This window comes from Xyrauchen texanus, chromosome 7 (assembly GCF_025860055.1).
Source record: "Xyrauchen texanus isolate HMW12.3.18 chromosome 7, RBS_HiC_50CHRs, whole genome shotgun sequence".
Lineage (NCBI taxonomy): Eukaryota > Metazoa > Chordata > Actinopteri > Cypriniformes > Catostomidae > Xyrauchen > Xyrauchen texanus.
Genome location: NC_068282.1, coordinates 11,889,832 through 11,914,555, shown reverse-complemented (window position 1 = coordinate 11,914,555; position 24,724 = coordinate 11,889,832). Strand labels below are relative to the sequence as shown.

Below are 24,724 nucleotides of genomic sequence, written 5' to 3'. Positions count from 1 at the left end.
TTTACTTTAAGGAGTAACGCAATATTCTAACAAGTTACTTTTAAACGTTACATTACCCAACGCTGTTAGGGTTATTTGACTAGAGCAATCAAACTCTATTGGCCTTTCAGTTTAGTGTGATACAGAAGATGTTGTACCTCTATTGATGATTATGATGGATTACATGAAAACAATATAATCTGATTCGAATCTCCTCCCCAATGGAATCTTCTCCCCAATATACCTGCCCTCTGGGTACATTAATTTCCTTCTACAGTGATCTGTTGACCCAAAAATGGAAATTCTGTCATCATTTAGTCACCCCCATATTATTTCAAACCTGCATGACTTTCATTATTCTGTGGAAGGCAAAAGGAGATCTTTTTGTCAATACAAGAAAAGTAAACGGTGACTAAGGCTGCCTAACAGCTCCTTTTGTGTACCATGGAAGAAAGAAAGTCACATGGTTTAGGAACAATATGTTTCCCATGTGGCCCAACACCAACAGAAATCACAAATCTACACAATACCTAATTTCTCTCATTTTAATACTGAATTAAATGCTAGAGATTTGTCCTAATATTTCCCAAACTAAACGATTAGGAATATGAAGACATTTCCTTCTGCAGCATAAAAAAAGATTACATATACGTTGTTGTGATGATAACCTATTAATCAAGCGACTGGACAGTGACAATAGCTAAATTTAAACAGTCATATGCCTGCTTTTTCCCTTCAATTACTCATCTCTACGTTATTACAGAGCACATAGAAAAGAATTAAAAACGCCCTTAATTAAGGCCCTGCAGTTACTCTCTACATATGTCTTAGATTTCTCTGGTGATCATTCACTGTGTAACCCCGTCAAACATCCATGCGCTCTATTTTTTGCTCTCTTTCTCCGTCTCGGGCCTCTTCACCTCCCCTATTCCTCCTCCTTGTCGATCCGTTCCATCCCCTCCACATTCTGTTCTCTCTCCCACTAAATCAGCTCTTGATGTTTCTCAATTTATTCCACTCTTTTTCTCCTTTCTACCCCACCCCCCACCCACACCCTTTTCGGACACACATTCTCACATACACAGCAAAAAAAGGGGGGTGGTCTGTTTTCTTTGGGTGAAACGTACATTACTATGTGAGAGAGGAGACTTTAAATAAACATCTGCACAGCATGGCCACAATAGTCTTTTGTGTTGAAATGTGGAGAAAAATGATGATGTTTAGAGGCCCGTTTTCAGCACTGCAGAACGGCAGACACACTGTGAGAGCACTAAAACAGGTTACAGTAGAGAAGCACTTAAAGAAATATACATATTCCCACATATAAGTGACAAAAATGCTTATTTACTTACAATGATTATATGATGTAAATACTTTTGGAAAGTTGAGTTCTGCAGTGCGACATGCTACTCTATACACTATAGAATAACATTTGAATTCATGCACAATTAGCAATTAATTGAGAGATTACAAGAAATATTTGTACTTTTTAACAATGAAATGTTAAAATGTTTAAAACATTTGTCACACCACCATTTCATTCATATAAAATGTAACCTAAAATCTTAATGTTGATTTAAAAAAGAAAAAAATGTCCATAGACACGTGCATCAAGCCTTCCTTTATGCATTTTAAGTCAATAATGTAACAATCAGTGAACCGTTTCCAGCAGGAACTTACCAGAATGTAAATAAAGACTTTTTTTCTCAACCTATTGTGCTGTAAAAAGTCAGTATCTGTCTCAGTGTCCTGTCACCCTGCGTTTGCCCTTTGTTTCACACCAACAAATAACACTCTATGCAAAGTAATACCAGCAAATACTTTTGGATCTGTATTTGAATATTTAAATGCTTCACTTTAGATCTACAAATTTGGAAGCAATTTCCTTATGAGTGTGAAGCAGGTACACACTTCACTATAATGGATTGTATTTTTTTGCTTATTCTGACAAAAAAGATCAATCAGATACATACCACACAAATCAAGGTAACGTTATTTTCAGAATCACTCAGGCACCAAACTAAAGAATAAGTGTCCTAAGAGCCAAAATATCAAAAACAGCCATTCACACTATGGCATTTAATCAAATTGGAGGTGTTGATAATATTACATTTACATATAGCATAACTGCAGAGCTCGAAAACCCGCCTAGAGACAAAAACGAACTCAACACAGGTTGCTTTCACGGAGCGCATGGGGAAAAAACAACTCACATATTGGTCTAAACTAGCAGATTATGTTGGCAAATCAATTCAGGGCCCATCAGCCCATCCAAGTTATGATATAAGCACTCTACTCGGGTCAACAAGAATGATGCATGTCCTGTTGTTTATTTCAGTTATGAGAGGCCACTTTATTTATTTAAACAGATGGAAAGATTACACTGGAATTATTGTAATCCATGGCTGAAGGAAAAAAGGCGAGAGCAGGTTTTTCAGATTTTGAGAAGGATCACATGAGAGATGCTTTGATCTTTTGACTTTAAGAGGGCAATACTGACTCTATGCTGTCCATCTATCTATAAAGGAAAAGTATTGCGGCATATCTTACAAAAATGTCAGGAACAAGTGTGTGAACATGATGAACTTCAGGAATGAGCAGCAAAAATACATGGTCTTTGAAATGTGCCATAATAACAGGCTTTACGAAAGGCTTTTTTTTCTTGGAGAGTGTGCATATTGTGTACAAAACATTATTTAAAAAAACTGTGCGTTAGCTAAAGAATAGATGAGATTGGAACCACTGAGAAACCTTAAAGTTTTAAATCCTGTAAATCAGGAACAAAGCTCTCAACATAACTAAGAGGAAGAGATAAAAAGAGAGACCTAATCTCAGTTTAAAAATGTATTGAATGGCTTACCAAGAATAACGCAAACATTTTATTTGATTCACAAAAATGTAAGTTCTCTTATCATTTACTTACCCTCATGCCACCCAATGTGAATATCTCAGCTCTGTTGGTCCATACAATGCAAGTGAATGGGTACCAAAAGCTCTAAAAGCACATAGGAAGTACTTTTATGCTGCCTTTATGTGCTTTTTGAGCTTAAAAGTGTTGGTAACCAGTCACTTACATTGTGAGGACCTACAGACCTGAGATATTCTTTAAAACATCTTTGTGTTCAGCAGAAGAAAGTCATACACATCTGGGATGGCGTGAGGGTGAGTAAATTATGAGATGTTTCCTTTTTTGGTGACCCGTCCCTTTAAGGTACACAGAATGTAAAAAATCTAAATGAAAATTCTGTCATTATATAACTCACCCTCATGTTATTCCAAACCCCAATTATTATTATTTTTTTCTTTAATGGTAGTCACCAGTCACCATTCCATTGTATGGCAAAAAAAAATGCAATTTAAGCTAGTGGTAACTGTGACTGAATTTGCCCCATAAATATTGCCCAAATTTATAGAAGCCACTTATGAGGTTCCATTTCCGTTAGGATGCTTCCTCAGAAGGCAGCTGTCTACTTAGGCAGGAGACAGCTATGCAGCTCAGTAAGTTTTGGAAAAGAGCCATATACTGCAGATAAAACAGACAAAGAGAGAAGGGGGAGGGAAATGGAACAGAAACAAGTTGATATGACGGGATTGGCGTAGGCCTAAGATGCCAGCGAAGGTATCACTAATATTCATGTGACTCCAAGGGAGAGAGAGAGAGAGAGAGAGAGAGAGAGAGAGAGAGACTGTCGGCTTTCTTTGATTCAGGGTGCTGTGACTCATCTGTTGCTTGTCACATTGGGTTTTGAACATCCGCGAAGCAGCCATGACCCCAAGCGGCACCCGGGTCCTCCGTGAATTTACAAACAGGACCGGGGCACAAACAAGCTGAGGGTGAGACTCTTTGGCAGAGCAGTGTGAAGCAGGGCATACAGTGCTATCGAGCAGAGGCAGAGGGGAGAAAGCGCAGATGGGATTGACCCTTCTGTCAACATTCTGGACAACATAATGCTGCCAAAGTATGCGTGTATAAGAAAATAGAGCCTATAGTTTGCGCAACCAAGGCTGCTCTCAAACAGCAAACTTTCTGCTCATATTCAGTTTGTTGTGTTGTCTACATGGGCTTTAAAATGTGGCCCATTTCAGACACTGGTCTGACAAAAGTGACGCTCCTAAACCGAAAAATTAAAATAATAGATTTTGTAATTTTAAGAAATGTCTATTATCACTATTCAAAGAGAGAAGACCTAACATACATCAATATACACTACCAGTGAAAAGTTTGGACACACTTGACTGAATTTATGTTGCTTACAGCCTGATCTCATAAAAATGATGTGAATGTCAAGTCATTTTAATTTGTATAGCGTTATTCACAACACACATTTCAAAGCAGCTTTACAGAAAATCCTTGCGTAGTTTGATTAAATATGATTGTAAATTGTGTATAACATTTTAATAATTAAATAATTGTATTTAGAACCCATGTGGGCAAGCTATGGTGACACTTTACATCACATTACATGGCTCCTTATAGATATAACGGCAGTTCTGAGGTGAAATGTCCTCTGTGTGGACTAAAAGCGATGTCAACGTTCAACCAACCAGATGAGGCTTTTAAGGTTAATGCTCTATCGGGTTTTAAAGCATCAAACCTGACCTCCCTACCCTAAACCATAAACCTAACCGATAGTGTCATGAAAGCAAATGTGACATGAAAAGTCCATAATATTGCTAAATCAACAACATGTTATGCTTCTATGACACTTTTGGCACACTAGCGTGCTCTTCTGGACTTGTACCCCTATCTTTTGCAGTGCACCGTCAGATAAGCTACAGCGCAACTTGATCGCATTCGAATAAGCGTGTACATGTAGTAGCAAACATTATATATATATAAATATTTAGTGCAATTCATAATTTATGTTATGTTTCATGCAATGGGTAAATAAACTTTGCAATTATGACTAATATCATAAAGTAAAATTACATTTTATTCCGACCTGACTGTTTAAACTGAACTCCCAATGCAAATGAATCAAATGTGTATGGGAGGCCTGGGTAGCTCAGTTATGAAAGACGCTGACTACCACCTCTGGAGTCACAAGTTCGAATCCAGGGCATGCTGAGTTTCTCCAGCCAGGTATCCTAAGCAACCAAATTGGCCCGGATGCTAGGGAGGGTAAAGTCATTCACTCGTGGTCGCTATAATGCGGTTCACTCTCAGTGAGGCGCATGGTGAGTTGTGCGTGGATGCCGCGGAGAGGCGTTTCCACGGTAACTCCACGGTAACTCAAAACAAGCGATGTGATAAGATGTGAGGATTGACGGTCTCACGCTCGGAGGCAACTGAGATTCATCCTCTGCCACCCGGATTGAGGCGAGTCACTGCACCACAGACATAGACAATGGACATAGAGCGCATTGGGAATTAGGCATTCCAAATTGGGAAGAAAAAGGGGAATACGTAAATAAATAAATAATCAAATGTGTATATGATTCATATTCACTTAAGAAAGCGGCCAGGATCTGAATGGAAATAGATTCAATGTGATTTGTTCATCCAAAAACAGATCTACACCTCATCAGTTTTGGGCTACATTCAACTGCAATATGAATGTAGATCAAAGTACTTATAAAACATTCAACATATCTGCACAGTTCAATTATTAAATATCATAATCTACAATAGTGTACAAGGCTACAGTCGAAAGTGTCACAATGTAGATATTAAAAACAGCTGTAGAAAATCTCTGAAAAGTGTTGACTAATGTAACTAATGGGATATATTAAAGTGCCGCAGTGTGCCTTAAGATCTTTCCTAACCTAAATAATTAGTCAATATTGAAAAGGTTAAATTCAACAGCAAGAAGAGCTTTCATGTCCTCGTGTGGATTTATAAATGTAGTCCTCTCATTAGTCATAACCAATCTACAACATGCAAGAAGCAATCAGAAGTCCTAAAAGTGCTTTTAAAAGAAAGTGGTAAACCACATCCAAGACATTTAAGCGTTGATACACTTCAATAATTCGCGTCACTGCGGCCTCGCTGGCCACTTAGTCAAATAGTGGACACTGCAAAGTACACGTTAATGGAATAAACCTACAAGGAGTTCAGATAAAGGAAAGAAAAAAAATCTGAATTAACCTGCTTTCGCTTTCAGTTAGTCATAAATCAGAATAACTAAATAATAACCTGCACTTAAATGTATTTGGAGTGCTTTTTAACTCAGATTGCCACAAGTTTGTAACTTCAAAAAAAGCTGCATTTCCCTGCAAATTGCCCCACAAATCAATATTCAAGAGGAAATATTTGTACAGTTTGGGTTCATTTGCGTTGCATACAGGATTAATGCATTACAACTCATGAAAAAGTTTGTCATAAGAGCGTGTTTTTGTGTTTGTTATGTTTAATTCATGTTGCTCACATGGATCCGAGCCAATGTCAACGTATTGACTTTCAAATCGGTGATCTCTGAACTACCGTGAAATTGTGTAGTTGGAAAATGACAAGAGATTGATTTCCATAAGTCTCATAAGCACAACTGACTATGTAAATAGGGCTGATTTCTTTACGGGGGCGGGGGAAAATAGCTCGGCTCTCCATTTACATTATCAAATGACACAATTTACATTCATGTTTTCCATTTACTATCAATCTGTAACGTACACAGTTTTGCAAGCGGGCGTAACTGTTAGAAGTACTTCTCTATAACATTGTTGGTGGGCTGGTTGGACTACAGTCTTTGCAGTAGCTCCATTAAATATGAAATGCATGCAATGCGATAACAGAGAAACAGTCCAAGTGCCATTCAATGCAACAAAAATTTACTAAAACATAGTCAAAAGTGACTTTTGGGTATACTCTGGGTTAATGTATGTTTAGCACATGTTTCAAAGGTATAATACACTCAAAAATGAAAATTATGCCATTATGTATTCACACTAATTTCCAAATTTCCTCCACAGAACACAAAAGGAGATATTAGGCAGAATGTTAGCCTCAGTCACCATTTACATTCCTTGAAATGAAACAAGATGCAATGAAAGTGAATGGTGACTGAAGCTTACATGCTGCCTCATTTAAAATCTTTCTAATAAAATCTTTTGGACTTTGGAACAACGTGAGGGTTATTAAATTAACATTTCATTTTGGGGTTAACTATCCCTCTAGAATATACTATAAATAAACACTAAAATGGTATGTCATGTGCCACAATGTTTTTTGGTGACTAAAGGTCATATATGAATGTTTACCGTAAACTAGAGGGTTTGAACATAGCCTGGCAGTATGTGTGTGGGCAAAGTCATGGTTTATTTGTTGTGTTTACACATCACACAGGAAGCGAAGGCCTTGTGACACTTGGGTCAAAGTGACAGTACACTCAAACTGAGAAATTCAAGTTTCTTAAAATGGATCAGCTTAAACACATCCAATAATGTGGACACTCTAATTGCATGCCGAAAGGCATATAAATGGCAAGCGCTTTTCAACAGATGTATTTTTAATTTGCATCTAATAGTGGTGGCTATCAAAATTGGGGAAGCACTATTGTTTTTTTGTATCTGCACTGTTTCTACCAAAAGCTGCTCAGACTGCTACTGCTACTAATTTCTAAATTCTTAGCCAAGCTCAAAACTGCAACAAAATAGGCAAAATATCAGATTATGAATGCTGATATATATCCGTTAAGTTCGATGGCAAATAATCATGCATATATCTCCGAGCCGGCAAACACTCTGCACTCAAGAGCTGTGTTTTTAAATTTAATTCGCTGTCAATCACGTACATCACATCACATTCATATTTTTACTCAGATGCAGATCCAATGCATATAGTGATCACAAAAAGATCTCGTAGACTTAAAGAGAAGCACAGCGTCCAAGTGGACATATTCATGTTGAACAAAATAAACAGCGCAAAATTGATGATATTTGACACTTTTATTCACTAAAATATTGAAATGCACAGAGTGAAATGCAATTAATATAGATCATTTGTTTGTATATTAACCCATAAACGCATATATGGGTCTTTAGTGACCCGGGACCCCATTTCACACCCTTTACCTCAAACATTTTTGAGTACCAAATGTGTATAGGGTCATTAGAGATCCTTGATATGGAAGAGTTGTTTTTTTTAAATATGTTTTGGATTATTTGATTAATAAAGTTTACTATCACATGATATCTATTTTTTTTGTTGATTACAAGAGAAATGAGTACTATATCAATACTAATAAACACTATATCACGATGATTTTCTGTGCAACAGTGCTAAATTATCAGTATCACATATACGGTTACACAAACTTATTATGCATGCTATTTCTTAAGGTGTTGCTTTTGTTTCAGTGATTAACTTGATTTACATTTGACATTGCTATATGATGACGAAACAACATGGAAGTAAACTACAGCAAGTATAATGTGATTATTGTCTACTGTCTGAAATTATGTAAGTTGTGCATATATTTATACACAATAAATGCCTGAGAAAATACTTGTGTAGCTTATGTGTTTTTGACAGCCAGAAATTTCAGTCTGAAAGTAACGAATCCTGTTCTAGATTTTTCCTAATTTGTAGCACTTTCTCTTTGATATATGAAAAACAAAACATCAAAATATATATGTTATTCTATTATTTTCTAACAGTCTAAAAAATATTTAGAAAATTGTACAACATCTAGGCATTTTGTAGATCTATTTGTAATAGATATAACTGCTGAGTCTCTAAAGAACTGAATATGTAGGAATGTTTGGTGAAATTCCCATGCATTTAAGGGTTAAAAATATAATTGCTGCATTCCATATGGAATTTTAGGAAAAGCCATACTTCCGATGCAATTTTAAAGCAAAATCACCAAAGGCATGTAATAATGGTACAGTACAAACAATGTCCCCCAAAAAAGCATTTGGACAATAAAACCACATTTTACATTTTTTTTTTACTTTCCACGCATAAATATAATTAGATAAAATATCCAACCAAATGTCATTTATTTTAAAGAAAGCTTGTGTGCACAAACACACTTTTAAAGCAACATGTAACAAAAGTTTTAAATGATAAAACAAGAGATATACTGTACAAAATTCGGAACCATGATCTGGCACGGACTCCAAACATCCAAAAAATGACCTTGAGACCAGTTGGTTAAAAGGACTTTTTGAAGATGCCACTTGATTTAATATTTTGCCATCTAATGCAATAAAATTCATTTTTAAGTGTGACTTAGCACATTTTGGGGCCAATGTACTTGCTATTTAAACTCTAACACATACCGTTCTGAATTCTCAGCATCCAAAGGGCTGGACCACTGGAATCTTCTGCCTGCAGAACAGACAGCAGATAGAAAGAGTAATGATAGACAGAGTAATGATGGAAGAGACAAGAAAAACGAGAGAAGGACAGAAAAGAAAAACATGAGGAAACATTGAATCATCAGAGACTGGTGCTCCACATCCAGTTACCAAAAAAAAATAAAAAATATGACAGTTTGTGCTAATTATCCAGCCGATATTGTGATAGCTTCATCTCCAGACAAATCAAATGGAGTTTTGTTCTTGTGAGGAGAACAAGATAACAGGGGAAGGAGAGAGGTCACTTTGAAACGTCTGTTCATTACTTGTATCCGTCGTTTATTTTTACACCTCGTTTAAATAATCTCGCAACACATTTTTAGCATCTTAAAAGGGCAAAATTCCCTTGATTCAACAAATAATAGCACATTCAAGAAAACTGTAATTGGGTTCAAATTGATTCACATAGATGCTCTAATTGCATTTAAGCACTCTTCCTCCCTAACCCTGTATCCGCAGCTTCTTAATTACTGGCCCTCACTACGTAAATCCCTCTGGCGCAAGGTGGAAAAATATAAATAGTGCAAGCTTTATGGCACATTGTTAAACTGACCTATAAACTTTTTTTATTCAATATAAAATGAAAGCCCAGTGGAAGTGTTGGTGTTGGGGGACCGCTACTGGTCTCAGATTAGCCCAATCCCCAACGGATTTATACCAGTCACTCATCTTCACTCATTCTATTGTCACTTATGGGAGGGAGAGGCAAAAATGTGTTTCCTGAGAGAGGTGGAAAATGCATATCCTGGTTAGCAGAATGGTGGGCCGCCTGGCCAGCGCAGTCACCACTAGTGTCATTCTTGCAGAGGCAGCAAAAGTTCCCAGAGAGGAAAGCGTCTGCCAACTCAAACAGGCTTTCTTTTTGGGGGCCGGTGTGTGTGTGTGTGTGTGTGTGTGTGTGTGTGTGTGTGTGTGTGCATATGTGTGTGTGCTCCCCGCGGTGGGCTTCCTGAGGGCACGCTGCAGCTGGATTTCTCTGAATAAAGGTAACGGGCGAAAAGTCAATGCTACTCTAAACTCTCCACCCTCCCCGATCTGTCACCAGGACGTTCCGAATCAAAAGAAGAAACAACCCCACCTAAAAACACCCCGCATTGTTTTTTCTCTGCAAAGCCTTCCCACGAAATACAAAGGAAAAAGTTTGTAAAGAGGGCAAGCACATACTTTTTTTACCAGGCATGTGATGGTGCCAAACAAAATGCCAGGAGAGAGAGTGACATTCACTGTTGGTTAAAAAAAAAGGAGCAATTTGAAAGTGATTAGTCTTTATTTCATTGTTATGAGCCTGACACCAGACAGGACACCAGAGAGGAAACCAGAACAATCAATTCAGCCATGTTTTCCTTTTTTCTCTCTCTCTCATTCTCTCCCTCTCTCTCTGAATTTAGAAACACTAATTAGTTTTGCTCTCATAAACCCAACCTGAAAATGGCCAATTAGATAGTGTGAAGTAGAAGACGTGCTGAAGAAACAAGTGCATGAAGTAGAAGAACAAAGAAAAAAAAAAAGAAAATTGTAAAACGTCACCATCCTTCAATTACTGCCACACATCCACTGCAACGAAAGGGAAGATAAACATTTCACACTTTCTATGGAGAACGTATGCTGGTTTAAATGCAAAGCTTGTAATGAAAAAAAGGCAACATGAACATAATGGTGTTATGTAAATGAAACAATAATACTTTATATGTATTGGTTGTTTTTTTTAAATCTCTTGGGTGCATTGAGGTCACCAAGCTAACCGAACCACCTGGCTAACCACAGCAGCAGCTGGGCTTTAACATAGAGACCAGATTTTGACCAGTACATTCGCTGAAACAAACTGCCTTAATCTGATAAAGCAATTCCCTCTTTCAAGGGTACCTTCAGGAAAAGACCCAACTGATGCAAAGACTTGCACCAGAAGTGGTTGCTTTTCTTCTACAAAGGCAGATTAATTTTCATGCCAAGTACATGTGTATGTTCATACAGAGAACATCATATAAAACTAAAGATAAACATTAGCAAAAGTGTGTAAAAAATGTTAGGGCCATCCCAAAAGCTCTGCTTTAAATGTAACAAAAAGGATTTGACCAGGACATTCCTGGGTCAATGACGTGACTCTTGTATTAAATTATTCAAAAATACATTAAAAAAATGCAATTCACACAAAACAATTACTGAGTTTAAAGTTGTTGTTTTTTTGTGTCTTAAAGTCAAAAATGACATGTGGTGTAACCATCCATAAACAGCACAAACAACATTAAAGTCTCATTAAAAGCTGACATTTAAAAAAAAAAAGGAAATGTTGGGGGCCCTGGGTAGATCAGCGAGTATTGATGCCGACTACCACCCCTGGAATCACGAGTTTGAATCCAGGACGTGTGGAATGACTCCAGCCAGGTCTCCTATGCAACCAAATTGGCCCGGTTGCTAGGGAGGGTAGAATCGCATTCCTCCTCGTGGTCAGGTTTAGTGGTTCTTGCTCTCAATGGGGCGTGAGGCAAGTTGTGCGTGGATCTCGGAGAATAGCATGAGCCTCCACATGTTGTGAGTCTCCGCTGTGTCATGCACAACAAGCCACCACGAGGATCTTCTAAGTACTGGGAATTGGGCATGTGAAACATATGAAATGTTGGCATAAGTAGAGCAGAATAATTATTTGCTATTATTTGTTAAAAAAAGAAATAAAAAAAGCAGTGAAACAATTTTGTTTTAAAATATGAATATATTCATATTTGGAAAACTTAAGCAAATAAAACAATAACGGAAAAAACAATTGAGAGGACCCCTTTACACCCCCACCCCCACATGTTTCATCAAATAGCCTCTGAGTGGACTAGAAGCTCAATCTAGATGTCATTGAAAGCTGTGATTTGATCATTAATAGTCGATAGTAGACCGCATATTTTGTTTTGGATATCTAAGATATAAGCAGCGATCAGCTCATAAGAGACGTTTGTATTTATGTTTCACAGATATTTTATTTCACTTTGTGATTCTTTGAACTGTGGTATTAAGTGAATAAACTGCAGAGTCCCATTTCTGATGATATATGATTTGAAATATTTCTACCAGATGTCCTCTAGGTGGCACTGATTTGCAATGCAAATGATTTCAGGCTTTATTTTGTTATTTTATGTAAGATAAATATAGAAGTAATGGTAATCTATAAAAAAATAAAGATCTAAACTTTCAAATGATACCCTATATGCCTGACTTTTGTATTCAGAGACTTAACCATTTAAAGAGTAAACATTTTACGCGACATATGAATTCTATAAAATAAATGGTATCTACGCTAATATTATTAGATTTGTTTCCCTGTCTCAACCTCGGGACTCATATCCTGAGGTTACCAGATCCGGCCAGATCCGGCCAGATCCAACTCCATTCCTGCTTGGTGTTGTGCTCCACTGCTACGTGTCTCTGAGTGATGACTAAATGCAGCTGGTGCTAGCCAGACATCACTTCAGTCTTTTACGATGGACTTGCCAACTCCAACTATAAGACATGGGATAATTCATATGCCACTGCTTGAACCTTGGACATATAGATAGACCTCACCAAAAATGACCTGCTGGTCGAACTGCAATGAACCTCACTGATATATGCCTGCATCACCTTGGTCTAATGATGGACTAAACTCTTAAAATTAAATACATGGACTTTCAATTATTTGCCAACAAAAGCCTAAAACAGCCAACTAACAAAGGGCAATGCATCATTGTAAACTTTGTAAAGCAGTTAATCCAGGATGGCCTTTAAAAAGACATTAGTCTTTAATCTTAAAGATCATACAAAATCTTTTTTAAACACTGGCCCTTAACACTTACAAAGTTTACTAATTTTAAACCATGACCCGCAGAGCATATAAATAACTAATATTGGCATTATATTCATGCCGTTTAGCTAAAGGGGAACTGGCTCCCACAGTGAGCCTTGGTTATTTTTTCCATTAACCAACATGGAGTTTTGTGTTCCTTGCCACAGTCGCCTTGCTCACTCAATTTTTATACACAATTTACAATCATATTTAATCAAACTAAACAATGATGACTGTAAGACTTAATAGATTTTACAGTTCCATTTTCTGTTCATGCATAATTTACTGTAAAGCTGCTTTGAAACTATGTACACTCACCTAAAGGATTATTAGGAACACCATACTAATACTGTGTTTGACCCCCTTTTGCCTTCAGAACTGCCTTAATTCTACGTGGCATTGATTCAACAAGGGGCTGAAAGCATTCTTTAGAAATGTTGGCCCATATTGATAGGATAGCATCTTGCAGTTGATGGAGATTTGTGGGATGCACATCCAGGGCACGAAGCTCCCGTTCCACCACATCCCAAAGATGCTCTATTGGGTTGAGATCTGGTGACTGTGGGGGCCATTTTAGTACAGTGAACTCATTGTCATGTTCAAGAAACCAATTTGAAATGATTCGAGCTTTGTGACATGGTGCATTATCCTGCTGGAAGTAGCCATCAGAGGATGGGTACATGGTGGCCATAAAGGGATGGACATGGTCAGAAACAATGCTCAGGTAGGCCGTGGCATTTAAACGATGCCCAATTGGCACTAAGGGGCCTAAAGTGTGCCAAGAAAACATCCCCCACACCATTACACCACCACCACCAGCCTGCACAGTGGTAACAAGGCATGATGGATCCATGTTCTCATTCTGTTTACGCCAAATTCTGACTCTACCATCTGAATGTCTCAACAGAAATCAAGACTCATCAGACCAGGCAACATTTTTCCAGTCTTCAACGGTCCAATTTTGGTGAGCTCTTGCAAATTGTAGCCTCTTTTTCCTATTTGTAGTGGAGATGAGTGATACCCGGTGGGGTCTTCTGCTGTTGTAGCCCATCCGCCTCAAGGTTGTGCGTGTTGTGGCTTCACAAATGCTTTGCTGCATACCTCGGTTGTAACGAGTGGTTATTTCAGGCAAAGTTGCTCTTCTATCAGCTTGAATCAGTCGGCCCATTCTCCTCTGACCTCTAGCATCAACAAGGCATTTTCGCCCACAGGACTGCCGCATACTGGATGTTTTTCCCTTATCACACCATTCTTTGTAAACCCTAGAAATGGTTGTGCATGAAAATCCCAGTAACTGAGCAGATTGTGAAATACTCAGACCGGCCTGTCTGGCACCAACAACCATGCCACGCTCAAAATTGCTTAAATCACCTTTCTTTCCCATTCTGACATTCAGTTTGGAGTTCAGGAGATTGTCTTGACCAGGACCACACCCCTAAATGCATTGAAGCAACTGCTATGTGATTGGTTGATTAGATAATTGCATTAATGAGAAATTGAACAGGTGTTCCTAATAATCCTTTAGGTGAGTGTATGTTGTCAAAATAAAATCAAATAAATAAAACTCCACTTGATTTGACATAGCACCCCCCTTTTGGACAAGCCAGCAGGTTTGCAGGTTCTATTAGTTGAAGAGGTTTACTTTTTTTTTTGTGAAACCAACATGGACACAAAAATTACAAGTACTCTTGTAATAGGCCAGATAATGAGCAGTTCAATTTGGCTAAATAAACGCCAACAGAAAATTGACACAAACTGGAAGTGGAATTCAGCTGTTACTGGAGATCCCACTGTCTCTTTCTTCACATAGGCTAATAATGCAATTTCAACGCAAATCAATATTTCACATTCAAATATTTCTTTATTGGTAGGTAGCCATGTAATAAGTGGTATAATGTACATTTATACGATTATTATTGCTAAATAAACCTCTCTGCAGTGTCAGGGTCCTGACCACCCTGTCAATGACACCCGATAATGACTGGCTGACCGCAGATTATCCCTTACACTGCAGAGTTTCCTAATCCTGTCCCTGAAATTCCACAAACACTGCACATTTTGGATGTCTACCTTTATTTGACATACCCAATACAGGACATGAAGCCACTAATAACAAGCTGATGAGTTTAATTAGGCGTATTAAATTAGGGAGACATCCGAAATGTGTAGTGATGGGGGAACTCCAAGACCAGGTTTAGAAAACTGATATGGAAATTCAATTCCCTCTTTCAAGGGTACCTTCATGGGAAGACCCAATTGACTTCCACCAGAAGTGGTCACTTTTGTTTTCTTGCCAGGTGGCATATTTTCATACAGAGGACATCATACAAAAATGTATGATAAACTTGAGCAAAATTGTCTTCGGGAATTTTTGGGGCCCTGTCCCCAGAGCTGACCTAGGAGAGTCTTTCATCAGTGTCAGATAGAAGACTGATGGCCTGTCACAGTAAACCCCTCCTCCATCTCTGGCTGGCTCCTGGGCTGGGCAAAGCGGCTAAAAAAAGTGGCATGGGCGAGGTGGTGTACATCGCTTTTTGCCGGGAATGAATTCTCAAAAGCCGGGATTGCTGCCAACGTCCTTGCAGCCAACGGCTGAGAGGGCAGCAGAGTTCACGCTAACTGCAGCTCGGTCCTGCGCTGAACATCTGCTCATGAATGAGTGGGACGCCTACTAAAAAAAGTGCTGCGGCACTATGAGGGCCAGCTGATAAACAATTCAATGCTCTCTTTCTCCTGGCACGCTTGTTTTGCATCTATTCTCTTGAGTCCGACCCTTCGGAATCATATTAAAAGAATCTGCGAGCACGGCGCAGAGTTTATCTGAAAGAGCAGCTGGCTCTGAAAAGGGATCTGCTGCTTCAGGAGAGCTTGGGGACTTTCTCAAGGAGATCTGCCTTCATGTACACCATTTGTCCTTGAAGAAGTGAAAAAAGTGTTAAACGGTAAAGCAATATGGCGAGAGAGGTAGCTACATTTAGCAGATTACCGTGACTCAGAGTATGAACTGAAATGAAATATGACTGCGTTAATGAAGATCATGTGATGGTAATGAAGTTGGTCACGAGATGGGAGTGTTTGAAATTTAAAAGATGAAAGGGTCAAACTTTACCACGTTGTACCACCCAGTGACAATGGCCTCACACTATTCTTCTTGAGATCTCTACCTGTGACCATTTTTGCTTATTGGGTAGCATGTTCTACAAAAACTAACCATAAGGAAAGTGAGGCTTTTGTGAAATTTGCCAGAACTTCCTACACCACCATAAATCATCTAAGGAAAACACAAAAACAGAGAAGGTGTTGGAACGGTGGTTTGGTAGTTAGCCAACGGAGTATGATGAGAGGGGCTAAATTAGACAGTAAACTGTAACATGGAGTATAAAAAGACATTGTTTCTAATGTTACGGTAATGTGACCGTAATGAATGTGGTCAAGAGATGAAAAAAAATAATTTACCGAATTATTTTCATGACTTTTGATTCCGTTAACAATTCTTGAACGTGCATTTTCCACCAATGTGGACTGAACACCATTCTAAAATACTCTAACAGAGTTTCTTGCTTTGCTATCCAGCAACAGCACAGCCCCTGTGAAATTGGATTTTTATTTGAATAAATGAATGAAATATGCAAATTTGTGCTTCTTCAGGTTTTGTTATTTATTAAATAGTTACAGTGGGATCTATTATTGGATTGCATTTATGCCTTTAAAAAGTCTTTGAAAAAGCATTAAAAAGTCACATAACTCCCCTATCTGCTCAGTTGAAATCTGAAATGATCTCAACATTTGACAATAAATGGTTGTAGACAATTGTCTTTCTTATTTCCCAATATTTCTTATTAAAAAGTACTACAACAATTGTTAAAAGGGGGGCCTGGGTAGATCAGAGACTATTGACGCTGACTACCACCGATAGTCACAAGTTCGAATCCATGGTGTGCTGAGTGACTCCAGTCAGGTCTCTTAAGCAACCGAATTGGCCCGATTGCTAGGGAGGGTAGAGTCAAATGGGGTAACCTCCTCGTGGTCACGATTAATTGTTCTAGCTCTCAATGGGGCGCCTGGCAAGTTGTGCGTGGATCACGGAAAATAGCATGAGCCTCCACATGATGTGAGTCTCCGTGTTGTCCTGCACAACGGGCTACGTGATGAGAAGCAAGGCAACTGAGACTTGTTCTCTGCCACCCGGATTGACGTAACCGCGCCACCACGAGGACCTACCAAGTAATGAGATTTTTGTTTACATACACACACACACACACACACACACACACACACACACACACACACATACATATACACACACACACACACACACACTAATATATATACTGTATATATATATAAGAAATGTTAAAGGGATAGTTCACCCAAAAATGAAAATTCTCTCATCATTTACTCACCCTCATGGCATCCCAGATGTGTATGACTTACTTTCTTCTGCAGAACACAAATAAAACTAATTTTTTTTGAAGAATATTTAAGCTCTGTAGGTCCTCACAATGCAAGTGAATGGTGGCCAGAACATTGAAGGTCCAAAAGGAATATAAAGGCAGCATAATTGTAATCCCTACAACTCCAGTGGTGTATAATCCATGTTTTCTGAAGATATGATAGGTGAGGGTCAGAAACAGATTCATATTTGCAATTCACATTCTTCGTGCATATCACCAACTACTGGGCAGGGAGGAGAATTTATAGTAAAACTGGACTTAAATATTGATTTGATTCATATCATATCGCTTCTGAAGATATGGATTTAACTACTAGAGTCCTATGGATTATTTTGATGTTGCCCTTATGTCCTTTTGGGAGCTTCAAAATTCTTGCCACCATTAATTTACATTTAATGGGCCAAAAGAGCTGAAATACTCTTCTAATAATATTTGTTTGTGTTCAATACAAGAAAGTAAAACACATCTGGGATGGCATAAGGGTGAGTAAATGATGAGAGATTTTTTTTTATTTTTTTTTTGGGTGAACCAACCCTTTAATGAACCATCCCTAGAAAAGACCACTAGGCTGTGTTAAGCAGTGTTTGTTCAAATTCCTAATCCCAAGTGTAAGCAATAGCAATAGTGATAACTGCCTTAGCGAAAACTGACTTTAGAAACAAACCGTCCTCCCCCTACATTTGCTCTCTCCCCGACACCGTGAACAATTTAATTCAAGGTCCAGATAATCATAGTCTGCACTTCAGTTTATAATTTGGCTAAATATTTGATTTACATAAATCCACCAAACCATCATAGCTACAGGAGTGTTGTAGGTTTTCTTTGGAAACGTATCACTGTGAGTAATAGCAGGAGTTTTAAGGAAGTGGTAAAACTGAAATAACTGATTACCTCACATTCAGCAATTTCGCTTCTGTCTCAGACAAGGAGAGGTTCAACTTAGCAAGCAATAAACATTCTGTTTGTGTACAGTGTGTTGTGGCAAAAAGCGGAACGCAGGCTACAACGGTCGGTTTCAATGTTCATGAATGGCTCCATATGCAGTGGAACTTTTTAGAAACTTCAGCAAAAACTGGGGAAGCATTTAAATGGGTATTACATGTATGTGTTTGTGATTGGAATGCTACAACTTCCTTGAGGGACAGACATTGTTACATTTGTTATACTGTCATGCTGGTTTTGCCTTGAATATGCCAAAAGTCTGGCTTTTTATTGTGGACAGCAGTGATTTGAGGTTTTTAAAGCAGCTTTTGATCAGTTTCTATTTAAAAGTATAGTTCACCCAAAATAAACTATGTCACCATTTACTCACTGCAATGAAAGTAAATGGTGACTGAGGCTAATGTTTTTTCACTAAACATTGTTTTTGTTCCACAGTAAAACAACAAGTCATACAAGTTTGTAATAGAGTTTACTGATATTGGATTTTTCAGATACTGATAACTAAGGTGGTTGCAGAGACCGATAACCTATTAATCGTCCGATAGTTTCTTAAACGATTTATTGAATGTTAAAAAAATATCCTTAGTCTTTCCTTACAGTGACTGGTACAGAGGCTGCAACAGTCTAAAATGAGATGGTGCAAGTCTACAGAATGTGTTTGCTCGTGCTATTGCCGGGTCTCATCTTTCTAATAGCACACATCTAGACCCAAAATTTTAGGCATCATTCAAGGCGTGTTTAGAAGTCTGTTCACTACTCGAACTTCTCAAACAACAATACAGATGGCTTCAGCCTTAAAAAAAAAAAATTATATTAAAAAAATGGCATACAAATTCAATATTATTTCTTTATTAAAAGTCAGCACTGAGGTAAACGTTCAATAAGCATCCTATCAGATCTGGAACTGTATTTGATCTTTATAATACATCTAAATGTGTCAGTAGTAGGGAGCGAGAAAAAAATTGGTAAATATGACTGCTTAAATTTAATGCAAACATTGTTGACATATTGCAATTTATGCCGGGATGTTTGACTGAAAGCACAGCAGGGGTAATAATACCCACCTAATGGGAATCCTTGTTGTAGACCTTGTGGAGACTTTTTCTCTTTTATATATATATATATATATATATATATATATATATATATATATATATATATATATATATATATATAAAATAATTGTTACAGTTATTAAAGATGAATCTCAGAAGCAGGATGACAAAATAATTCATTACCAAACGCATGGCTTTAAATAGCTGCAAATTAAATTTCCCACAGAAAATATGCCTGTAGATGAATGGGATCGTTATTTCATAAATATTGGATTCAGTGTGCCCTTGGAAGACAAAAAACACATCTGAACATCCATTAAAAAGTTCCCTGTGAAAAATGGTTAATACATTACAATAAAACCATAAATAATTCTTACATCATGTCCTAACCAGACACAATATGATTAAGTGACAAGTGATAAAAGCCATCTCTTCCATGTATATCTAAGGTTTTTTATACTTAACAGTTTGACATCTTGTCGATCACTTGGCTTTTTTTTATCTGTGGTATTGCGGCAAGAAGCCCCTCCAACAATTAAATTGGTCCAAAATTAGATGAACTGAAAATCGGTTTGATTGATATATTAACCAATATTTACACATTTTCACGTAATCGGTTCTTTAATATTGAGTTTACCAATAAAGTTAAACATAAAAACGAAGATTAACTGTGCAAAATTGTTCAAAGTCTTAGATTACAAAAATGTAACATTTTAGGTTACATTGAAGTAAAGAGCCTTGGACAAGTATACACTCTTTAAGCACTTTATAAGTAACACTATGGTCCTAATAAAGAGCCGAACGTGGTCTTCTGCTGTTGTAGCCCATTCATATTAAGGCTTGACATGTTTTGCATTGGAGATGCTGTTCTGCTCACTACAATTGTACAGAGTGGTTATCAGAGTTACCGTAGCATTTCTGTCAGCTCAAACCAGTTTGGCCATTCTACGTTGACCTCTCTCATCAACAAGGCATTTTTTTTAACTGCCACTCACTGGATGTTTTTTTTTTTCCCATTTGTTTTTGGCACCATTCCGAGTAACTTTTAGAGACTGCTGTGCGTGAAAATCCCAGGAGATCAGCAGTTACAGAATTACTCAAGCCAGCCTTCTGAAATTACTGAGATCAAAAATGTTCCCCATGCTGATGGTTGATGTGAACATTAACTGAAGCCACATGATTGGCTGATTATATAAATTGCGTGAATAAGTAGGTGTACAGGTATTTCTAATAGTGCTCAGTGAGTGTATATTGTCAATAAAATAGGTATAAATAATTCTTTGTTGACTAATATTATTCTTAAAGTATTCTGCTCACATTCAATGGTTATTGATGAATGATTTACTTTGTGTCTTCAGACAGAAATAAGGCTATAAGTAAAAAGCAGTTCTGCGTATTTGTTATCAGACAAATGGCTTGTTAATGGAAACGTACTGTGTCATGCCTGGTTAGAACATGTATAAAGTATAAATTCCTTTGACAAAAAAGCAGCATGTAGATCAAGTGTAAAAGGTCAAAGTCGAAGCGATATGTGGTTAGATTACGTGACAATTAATACAGATACCACCAATGTATAATTACCCTGATTATTAAGAGTTCCTGCTGTTTACTAAAGCTGCACAAAACTTCCCAGCAAGCACTAGGCATCTCCTGTTCTCTCTCACACACACATACAAACACACACACTGCAGGATGTAAAAAGGAAAAGCTTTATTAAGATCTCACAGCCATAAAGAGCGAGGGGTGACTAACCGGCTGCATTAGCGTCTAAAAGCCAAAGTTATTTAAACCCAATAAAACACTAATACATTGTTTGAGTGGAAGTTACAGTGAAGTTATCTTCACCTTAATAACATCACGGCGAGCCTGATGTTGTTTAGATCAATAAAGCCCATTACAAGAGCAGGCCTCAACACAGATAACAGGGCTCAAGCACAGTGATGTAACACTCTCTGGCATCTCAAAGCAGAAAGGAATCTTCTATTAAATAAAGAGGCCAAAGAAAGACCAATCATAAGGCATGGTAATCTGATAAGAGGGGAGTGCAAGTGTTTTTAATATACACTACATTTGAATACAGTGGGATGGTGCGATTATCATCGGCATGATAGTGGACTAGTTATCTGGAGCTGTGGGAATGGCGACGTGATGCATGAGGTGGCATCTGTTAAGATTATGAGTTTTCTTGGCCTTACCAAAACTAATTCTCCATCTTGTTGAGAGTGATTCTCTCGGTCTAAGCCTGAACTCTTTCACAATGACCTAAATCTGACATCGTACCTTTTCACTAAAATTTTACACTGATTGTTAAGGTATATGTGTGACGTGATGCTAATTTTTTTGTCCACATCTTTTATAAATTATAAAAAAATACATTACAAATGCAATTCACACAAAACAATTACTTGAATACACATATTCTATGATGAACATGTTCTCAGTTAATTTTTTTTATATATTTTTATATTTTTCCTGGGGCTTAATGTATAAAATGTCAAGTGGTATAACTCACATTAAAAGCTGAAAATCTTGAAAAAAATAAATGTTGGCATGAATAAACTTTTTTAATTTTTTCTTTAAAAAAAATAAGCAGTGAAACCAATTAAGTATAAAATATGATTTATTTATATATATATATATATATATATATATATATATTTATTTTTTTTTTTTTTATTTATTTAATTTTTTTTTTAATTGTCCACCAAATCAAAGTCTTGTGGTGCAACCAACAAGTAGGTAGCAATTTTGTTGTAATGTGAAAAATATAATAAAAACAGAAAAGACCTCTTTAGACCCGCAAGAATGTGAAGTTTTAAAAATGAATAATAACTCTGTCTTATCATAAAATATGAATATATTTAAATTTTTATTAAAAGGTCCATTTGGTTCTGGTCATTTGGTGTAACCATGAGAAAACTTTGTACTTAAAATTTGCGATTTGTAAAAAATAGATTTCACCTTGGACCCTTTAAAAACTTCATTTAAATGAATGATTTAGTGGAGTACACAAGTATTTAAGGTGCAAGGAAACTATTTTATCATTACATTTTTAAAGTCATTAAATAACTTCTAATGGTACTGTAATAAAACTATTTGAAAAAAGACATTTTTGATCAAATCATTTCCAGCAGCCATCACTCCAACACCTTATCGTCAAGTAATCATGCTAAATTGCTAATTTGGTACAAGAAAATCAATTGCCTTGCATTATATCAAACACAATTGAAAGCTATTTGTTTCATTAAATGAAGCTTAACATTTCCTCAGCTGACAGCTTCATTGAATTCTACCCACTCAACACCAGTTTCATGAACAACTGTAAAGAGAATACTCAGGGACGCAGGCCTTATGGGAAGAATTGCAAAGAAAAAGCCTCTTTTGAAACAGAAAAACAAAAAGTAAGGTTAGAGTGGACAAAGAAACACAGACATTAAACAGGAGATAATTGGAAAAGAGTGTTATGGATCTTAACCCCTTTGAGCATTTGTGGGATCAGCTAGACTGTAAGGTCCGTGGGAAGTGCCCGAAGTGCTCTTACAGTATATAGAGCCACATCTATGGCAAGTGCTACAGGAAGTGTGGGGTGAAATGTCACCTGAGAATCTGGACAAACTGACAACTAGAATGTCAAGAATCTGCATAGCTGTCATTGCTGCACGTGGAGGATTTTTATTAGTATTTTAATAAGTTCTGAAAAAAAAAAAATCAATTTGTAATAGTAATTGTTCACATTATTAATGTCCTGACTATATATTGTGATCAACTGAATGCCACTTTGGTGAATAAAAGTACCAATTTCTTTCCATAAGAGCAACATCTGTACATTATTCCAAACTTTTGACCGCCAGTGTGTGTATAAATATATTGCTGTTGTATTTTTCAGTGTTAAAATACTTTCTCCAATCTCAGTTTCATTTGCAGCGACATCTAAAATGTAAACTACTTGAAAGTTAGTTTCCTGGAAAAATGTGGTTGGTTCAAGGTTGCTTGTTTGTTTGAGCTGTCCAACATGTCAACTTCTGGATCAACATATAGCATTAATTTGGGACGAGGCTACGGCATGTTTGGCAAATATGTTTGAAAACTATGTAAAATTATTATATTGTCAAATTACGATATTCTGAGACAAATTCAACTCAGATATAATCCATATGTGGGGGTGACATGATTTCTAAAAATTTGATTTGTGTTTGCCATTTGCATGAGTGGCTATGTTCTGCACTAGTCCAGCAGGTGATGCTCTGACATCTTATCAAAACCTCTAACAAACATGCCTAGGGAGAAAGTAATGACAACACTATCACTCACCCACACAACTCAAGTGCACAGATACACAAATATTGCAACGGACATAAAATCAGGCTTTAGTAAATTCCTTTGTAAGACACACAAAATACCAAAATGACTCACATTGTGAAGTGTTGCGGTAATGATAACACTATCATTGAAGGAACGGCAACACAATGACATTCACCTTGCACTATGTTGAATTTAAACAGTCCTGTACGGGACAGTCGGTTTTGCACAAACAAAACAGAACAAAGGCTGTTCTGAAAAAATTTTTGTTTATTCAGTTACATTTCTTAAGCTTGACTCCAGACATTCAGTAAACTTTTTTCGCCTGGCCAACACACAGGACGTGATGAAAAGGATGAAGTAGCATTAATGGGTTTGAAAGGGAGAGTGAGTGAATACGTGCAAGTGTGTGTGTGTGTGTGTGTGTGTGTGTGAGTGTGTGCATGCGCAAAGGGTCATAACAGTGTGTTCTTTTTGGTGAGAGGTGCAAACAGAGGACTGAGGATTGCAGGTCTGACAGATACCACTTCACAAAACCACAGGAATGACTGATTTGATGTTACCTCGCACACCACACACTCTGTGATAAGAAAAGAAGAAGAAAAAAAAAGATCTGTAACACAGGGTTGAAAAGTCCCTTCATGGGGGTTTCACTGCTGTGTGCTTTTAAGGAGGCCCTGGAAAGGAGTAAAGCGCAAACTATAAACACTTTTCATGTTGCTAAAAGCCTGTCTTCATAATCTCTCCTCAGTATTTTATTTTGTGTTTGTTGATATCTAACGCAGTAGCAAAAAAGCCTGTATACATGAATACCATTTTTGACAACCTTGTATAGAAGAGTTAATAAAGTGCTTTAAAGAAATCTTCTGGATTCATTACAAGTCAAGCTT

The 24,724-nt window shown here is 37.3% G+C and overlaps 1 protein-coding gene across 9 annotated transcripts in view; it reads right to left on the bottom strand.

Annotated features, from left to right (window-relative positions):
- Positions 1-24,724, bottom strand: part of LOC127646979 (forkhead box protein P1-B-like) — a 247,987-nt gene that overhangs the window by 186,241 nt on the left and 37,022 nt on the right. For 6 of the 9 annotated variants that reach the window (XM_052130998.1, XM_052130997.1, XM_052131005.1 and 3 more), the window contains one exon: positions 9,202-9,250. The exons of the other annotated variants lie outside the window; for them this stretch is intronic. The gene's annotated coding sequence lies outside the window, so the exon portion shown is untranslated. The remainder of the gene's footprint in view (positions 1-9,201; positions 9,251-24,724) is intronic. 9 annotated transcript variants of the gene reach the window in all.